The 7,616-nt window shown below is 39.5% G+C and overlaps 1 protein-coding gene across 1 annotated transcript in view; it reads left to right on the top strand.

Moving 5' to 3' along the window:
* LOC118332986 (potassium/sodium hyperpolarization-activated cyclic nucleotide-gated channel 1) overlaps positions 1 to 7,616 on the top strand; it is a 71,472-nt gene that overhangs the window by 8,472 nt on the left and 55,384 nt on the right. The window lies entirely within an intron of this gene.

Here is a 7,616-nt window from a genome sequence, read left to right as displayed (position 1 = left end):
CTGGTTGAAGCAAATTGTATTGTTGTCAGGGCTCAACCTGAGCTAACATTCTTTAGAGTGCACTGTTCAGTGAGATATCAGTAACAATTAAAGTGCAAAAATAGATAATTTATTGTATAAAGATGCATTTTGCAACAAAGTTTTAGGAACCTGTAAATTTAATATAAATATAATAGCTATAGTCATGAACAGCATCGGCGTGTTTCTAATTCCCAGCCCCCATACTATGGATCAGTGAACATTTATGGAGCAGGAAAAGATCATCTTTGCGCTCAAGTATCAATGAGGCAGCAGACTTTTATAGTGTTTATGGTAGCTTATATTTTTCTGTCAGTGTGTGTTTTAAACTGTGTTATATTACCCTTACTGCACAATGTGGCATTTGCAAAACAAAAGCATTATTCATGCTTCAGCAAAGCATTATTCAAGCTTTGGTAAATATGGAGTTCTGATATAGCGTAGGATACAGACACTAACATCACGAACCATATTCTGAAAAGTGAGCACCATATGGATTACAGTTGCTTGGTGTTATTGTCTTGGCATGCACACTGTGTAGGAAGTTGATTATAAATTTGAGGGAAGTGCTGTATATTATATTGCTGTTTGGTTTGCAGAGCTGCATGCAGTGGGAGGATGAGATGGTATGGACCAGGTTAGAAACACAAATAGACGGTGCCGCAAGGTTAATGAAAATCTGCAGTGAGTATGCAGGCAGTGCAGTATATAGGGATGTGTCATAATGCTTGGATACAACAGCCCTGCGCTCCCAGTTTGTCTCTCTCACGCTCAGTCATTCCTCTTTGTCTCGTCTTTCTGCTTATCAAACTATGCCTGTTTGTTCCTCTTTGGTTCTCCCCTCTCTCCCATTTGCATGCTCCTCTCTCACTCATGGTATGTCATCCACCTTTTGCACTCTGCTGTAACCTTAGTATTAGCTTAAAAAAATACAGTATAGAAATCAAATGTAGTTATTTTGGTCTAACCACATTAAATAGAAACACTGAATAATAAAACAACTGCAAATCGGACGCATCCACAGGAGATGTGAAAGGAAAGAAAAGGCACTCGGTGAAAAAATTCCAAGCTGTCGTAACATGTTAGGTGTAGGATGCAGGATTAGTGCTTTAATGGAGGGACAAATGCAGTCTCCTGCCATCATAATGGGTTTCAAGCAGTGAACCATCATTACATCAGCCTTGGGATGGACTCAGTTAGTTATTCAGACAGTGAGTTTCGACAATAAATCATCCTACAGCCTGCATGTCCATCATTGCTTCATCTGTCGTGTGCTCCCTGCCCCCCTCTTCACTTCGTCACCATCTCTTCCCTCCATCTGTGAAGTAGAGAGGGCCGTTATTTTATCAGTGCTGGCTGGACAGTCAGGACTGGGCTAAGTCAGATTTGTTGTTTCGCCAAAACTCTCTATTAGAGCCATGCCTCTATATTCTTCAGAGATCTTAATGTTAACTAAGATCTGTAGCAGACAGAGATGCATGTGAACATGCGTTGGTCTTCTTACAGGCCGCACGCTCCTACAAGTTAAAAGTCCTTTTTATTTCATGTCTCGGTTTTTCTCAGAAACCTCTTACGCGGGGAAATGGCAGCTGGGTATTGTGGTCTAAGTAAAACAGCTGAGTGGTTACAGTATTAGTACCCACAAAGGAACTGATGCATCTTATTTAAGCAACTCACTTGATTATCACACATGAGAGAGGAGAATCCATCTGGCTGTGCCAATTAGTCTGAAAAATAATGATGGCAAAAAACAGAAAATATATATATGATGCAATAGTCTGAATAAGCATTAATATTACCTCTACTAGATTTTAAGATCAGAGATGGAATTTGTGATTTTTGGTTATACAGGCTCTGACCCCAGCTTACTCGGTGCTACTATCTGCATCTGTATGCATTATCCTTTGTGTGTTTGTTCAATCATTCATTCATTTGTTTGCACACACATAATTATTGCAATGCAGAGTGCTTAGGGAAATTGCAGTGTACAGTGTGAAGGTCATGCGGAGCAGTAAATACACTGTGTGCTCAAACAAACCACAATTTAAACAATCACCAACCAAATGGAGGCTGGTGCACTGTTTACACATCTGGAAGTAACTTGGTGGTTTTTCCTATATTCTTGTGGCCATGTAAACACTTAAGTTAGTTTAGTGGAGAGTTAACTCATTTAAAAATTGAAAATCAGGTTTTTTGGGGCGGGCCTATCAACATGATTCGGTCCAGTATGCAACTTAAAGAAGTGTGATGTAGAAACTTGAAGCTGCCAGCTGCCGCACATACTCTGACAATGGACTCAGAGACATAATAGGTAGGAGACACCTTGTGGATCTTCAGGAAACCTTTAAAAATCAACAAAGTGTGCATATTCATATATTCTGAATTTTTGATGAGGTGGAAGAAGTAGATACCTTTTTAAGGATTTTAATGTGGAAATTATATTTTATATTTAATTTTTTGTTATGTAAAAAAACATATCAGACACATTGTTGTTCCAAGAAGATTATTTGTATATGTCTTAATACATGTCTGGAGGGGGACTTTTTGGTCATTTTGATAACACATTTTACTGAAGTATTTTTCATTCTTACTGCCATCATCAACCACCAGCCTCATGTTTCTTCTCCAGATTATGTGAAAAAACACTGAATGCTACCTACCCAGTGCCAACAGCACTTGGAGCAAACTTAGTGACGCAGGTGAATATATTTATAATACAGTTAATTTACAATAGCAGCCAAAGTACCAGGTGGAGACCAAAACAGAGCCAAAAGGAGAGTGAATATTGGACCTATTCTTATAAGGGTGGCCAGAATACAACCCCATGTGGCCCAAAAAAAAACCCAAAAACCCCTCTCAAACTGGCTCAATATTTCCCGAGATCCACAGTCATACGTTCACTCACCTATATGGCCCACAGGGGAATTATATTTAATGGCTGGTTATTTAATAATTTATTAAAATAATGAGAACAGTTATCGGGGGCATTTTCTGCCCTTTCGTCTTTAATTTCACTGGCATTTTTAGATCTTTCAAGGGCATTTTTGCCCCGTGCTCCTATTCATTTCTAACCCTGCCTCCGTTATGTTTTCCTTATTATTTCACATCCTCTCAGATACACAGCTAATTATCCCAATGACCTTACAGTCACGACAGACACTTTTTCTCCAACTTCTGCTGTTACCTTTGCGTATGTGCTAATGTTGGAGAGAAATTGTCTCGATTTATGTTACCAGGAATAGATTTAGATACAACCCTATCCAGTGCTGATTTTAGTTCATTGTATTTAATAGAAAATGCAAAAGCAGACTAGTGGGATAACATTTTTAAACTGCTGTAGAGAATCCCCACAGCTCCCAGTGCCACATCTGGCTCATCACAGCCACCAGGCCTCCCGCCAGATCCCAGCTCAAGCGCAAGGGCTCAGGTTGGGCTTGTGGCAGCATACCAGCCCCTAGGGGTGTCTCTACCCTTTCTGATGCCCCAGGCAGAATTTGTCTATCAATAACAAATCAGTAAACCTGATCTTTATTGCATTGCAAATTTGTTTTATAACTTATATCTCACTATAAATCATGACACATTTGTACTATCTAGTGTGATTCGTATTTATCAGTGAAAAGTGAGAATTAAAAATAACCATCAAACCTGTTTAACCTTTTTAGTGTATGAAAAGAAGAACATCTCAGTTTCAGGCCAAAGCTTCTGAGATTGGTAATACTATCACTATTTTTGTTACTGTTCTCTCATATGTATAAGGTACATTATATGGGCTACACATTCCAATTACGTTTAAATATTTTGAGTTTTAGTAGCTATTTTTAACTGGTAAATACAAATTTAAATTAGTCACATTACCAGTTGTTGTATTTTCCTACAGAAGAGTCATCAGTGATTGGTTCATAAGACATCTAAACTTAATTACTGTTTTTCTCTTTGATGCTGAATTGAAATTTTAAATGAATATAGTATGACAGTTTACAAACTGCATAACTCGAGAGCTAACATCAGTCTAAGCCGTCTGGTCCCTTGGGACAAATAATTGATATATGGCAAGCTATTTTTTTACTGATAAACTTGCTGTAAAATCATGATATTCTCTTATGATATTGATTCTGACATTTAACTGTGAAACTGTTCTGCTTTGTGCCAGCTGAAGCCATTTTTTACGACTTACATTTGAACGATGTGTGTGTGTGTGTGTGTGTGTGTGTGTGTGGGTGTTAAAACAGCACAGACTCTGCTGACTCAACCATAGTTATTAATATTTACTTCATAACACTGTGTGTGAATACATTTGGTACATTTTGATACATTTTCCCTCCAGTTAAAGGTCCAGTGTGTAGGATTTAGTGCTATCTAGTGGTGGATTTTCAGACTGAAACACCCTCGCTTCACCCTCCCCTTCCAAGCATAAAGGAGAAAGTATGGTGGTTGCAAAATGCACGAAAAAACTCAAACGCCCCTACCTGGAGACAGTGTTTGGTTTGTCCATTCCTGGCTACTGTAGAAACATGGTGGTTCAACATGGCAGACTCTAAGGAAGGCAACCTGCGGCGTCTGTAAATATAAATTAAAATTGTATATTACATTCCATTTGTGACAATAGATTCTCCTAAATGTTACACACTGGACCTTTAAGGGGTTGTTTTCCACTTAAGTTAAACACATGTGGTGTATCACAATACATGCTGGCTGGTCATGTTGCAGAGTACAGTTCAGTGTATTTTGATACTATGGTAACACATTGTCACACATGGTGAGTTACACAATGATATCCACCCTCTATAGTCAGTATAAACATACTACAGTAGCAGGACATGCTAAGGAGATACTGTTACCAGTGTTACCCGCTGATAATTCACCTGCACTGCCACTGTAGCCACCACCTTCCTTTATTCTTACTTTTACGTAAGAGAATAAATAATATCAAAATTGATGCACTTTTCTTTCTTCACATCCCCCTCTTCCAGTTTCTTTTTTATCCCTCTGAAAGGGTGCTCCAGTTGGTGAAACTGTGTCATAATCTCATGCCATCGTTTCATCACCGAAGTTGGCTTTGTTGCATAAATATGCCCTGAAGCATCATTTTTCAGGGGCCTCTGGCAATCAGATGCACAGTACCCATTCTTGATATGGGGTTGGGCCTTCCCTGAATCAGCAATTCATTCTATAACCTCTTGCATGCAGTTAGAACTTTATTCATAGGGAAACAAACTGAATGTGTGTAAGGCATCTAGCAGCTGCTTGTGTGCAGCTCCACTTTGTCAGCATCAGAATCATAGAGCTGTCGTGCAAAAGTACAATCTGTTTCTGTCAACTTGACAGATTAACTCACCTCTCAGGATCAGATTGGTCTCTTAATTCACCGCTAATAACAGTTGCCTGGTTGATGATTTTTCCTTTCCTGCAAGAGATGGGTAGTACCTGCTAGAGCCGGCAGCACAGCATGATGCAAGTGATCTGTTTAATTATAGCGTCTGTAGGGATACCTTGTCCTAAGCAAAGGTGCACGGTTGATTCACAGCTCAGCCGTTAAATTGATCGGAAAGGGGGGAAAATGTGAGCTAACTGACCTGGGTATCCAGTTTACTGCGTGGGAGCAGAAGAGGAGACAGTAACTACATTACAATGGCTAAATTTGGTCTCCACTGAAATAACCCGTGCTATTGTGCGACAGTCTGACAGCAGACCTTTTTTTAACTCTTCCATCTTTAGATCCAGAATGTCAACATACTGACAGTGGAGGTGAAGTTTGTCTGCACCTTTTCACAATGTCTTTTTGTTTTTTGCTATATTAGAGGCAGGACAGAGCTTCAGGGTTATTTCTTGATATATATTGTTATAAACACAGCATATCTTTATCTGTTGCATACACCACTTCTTATAATGTGCAGTGCAAATCTACAAAAGTAGATGTAGTCAAGTGAAGAAAACAGAAATTTCCTGTCAAGGTAAGGGAGGATGAAAATAGGGCTCTTTGTGTGTATTGTTTATTTGACAAACACCCATTACAATTTTCCGGAGCCCAAGGTGATGTCTTTAATTTGCTTTTCTCTCCAACCAAAAGTTTACAGTTAGATTAACAGTTTACTATGAGAAAAACAGCACATTCTCACATTATAGAAACTGGAAACAATACATCTTTGGCATTTTTGCTTGATAAATGCCTTAAACAATTACTTGATTATCTATCTACGAACAGAATAAGCTGACCGAAGGCACAGGCATCGTAAGGTGAATAAAGGAGATCACGATGAAGCCACTGTGTACTGTAATTTGCCAGCTCAGCAACAGATAGTGCGGTGTCAAAGGAGATTAGTCGGCTTTGGTTTATAGAGTCCTGTGGACTTGATTCACCTGTCTCTGAATAGGCTATGCCAAGTCCTCTGTGACTTGAGGCCTCCGCCTCAGTCTCATGCAGGGACACAGGTGCATTGGAACACACCCACACACACACAGACAAACACACACACAGAAGGTGTGCTGAATCATGAAGTGCTGAATCATGTGTGAGGTTGAAAGAGAGCAGGAGAGACAAAAAGACAGATGGAAATAGAGAGAAAGAGAAGAAACAAAAAGAGGAAGGCAGTATGTGTTACATTTTATCTTTGTGTGTGTATCAGCAGCAATAGTGATTCCTGTACGATGTTCCTCTGATTGATTTTCTATTGTGTTGACCTTATTTCTCTCTGTAATTACAGCTTGTAAATGAAGTAAGGACAAAGGTTTTTAAATGTGACCTGGTAGTGTTTTTTTGTCCTTTTGCATGTCTCTACATGTAATGAGAAAAGCTGCACCTACATGCAGTTTATCTCAGTGACTGCAACACTTAAATGACATGAATCTATAAAGAAAGTATACAATGCATTCATCACAGAACAGCAAATGACATTCATGGGAGGATAATTAAAAGGAGCCTGGCCTCATTACCATGTTCTCTCAAATGGCATTTAGTTGTAGGACAGACAGTAGGGAGGAGAAGGAATGTGACCGGCTGCAGGACTTTAGTCTGTGAAAGAGCTGTGTTGGAGCAGAGCCGTTGGCTGATGATTGTATGCAACTGTTTCCTGTTATGTGACGTGATTTGATCTGATGTGATGTGTGAGGCTGAGGATTTTTGTGGGAATGTGTCACGTCTTTGTGTTTGTGCATGCATCTGGATATTTCTATAGCCTGTAGCCTCGAGGTGGCATATGGCAGCTTAGTAGCACAACCGATCTTTTTCATTCCTAAAAAAACACTGTATTTTCACAGTCTGCCAATACCACGTATGGGTTCACTGCAACAAAGACAAATAATGGAAATAATGACCCGGCATGACTGTTTTCAAGACATCAAATCTAATGTTCAATTTAACATTCCTGGAAAAACCAAACGCTGCTGATGGAGATTTACAGGAGCTCTGTGACTGCTGGGAAAGTTGTTTAAACTTTGGAGCAGGTGTTAGTCAGCCCAGATTCTGTATCTGCCGCTGCACATGCAGTCACAGCTGGTTATTTATATTTAATGTCCCAATGAGAACAATTTGGGACACTGGACATTGTTTTGCAAAGCACACAAAGGTCTGGTTTCACCTGAAGGTATGTTGAGCATAC

The sequence above is a fragment of the Morone saxatilis genome, unplaced genomic scaffold (assembly GCF_004916995.1).
Source record: "Morone saxatilis isolate NCDOM2014 unplaced genomic scaffold, NCSU_SB_2.0 Contig21, whole genome shotgun sequence".
In the NCBI taxonomy this organism is placed as follows: Eukaryota; Metazoa; Chordata; class Actinopteri; family Moronidae; genus Morone; species Morone saxatilis.
Note: the sequence above shows the minus strand (reverse complement) of the source record. Positions and strands in the feature narration are given on the sequence as shown.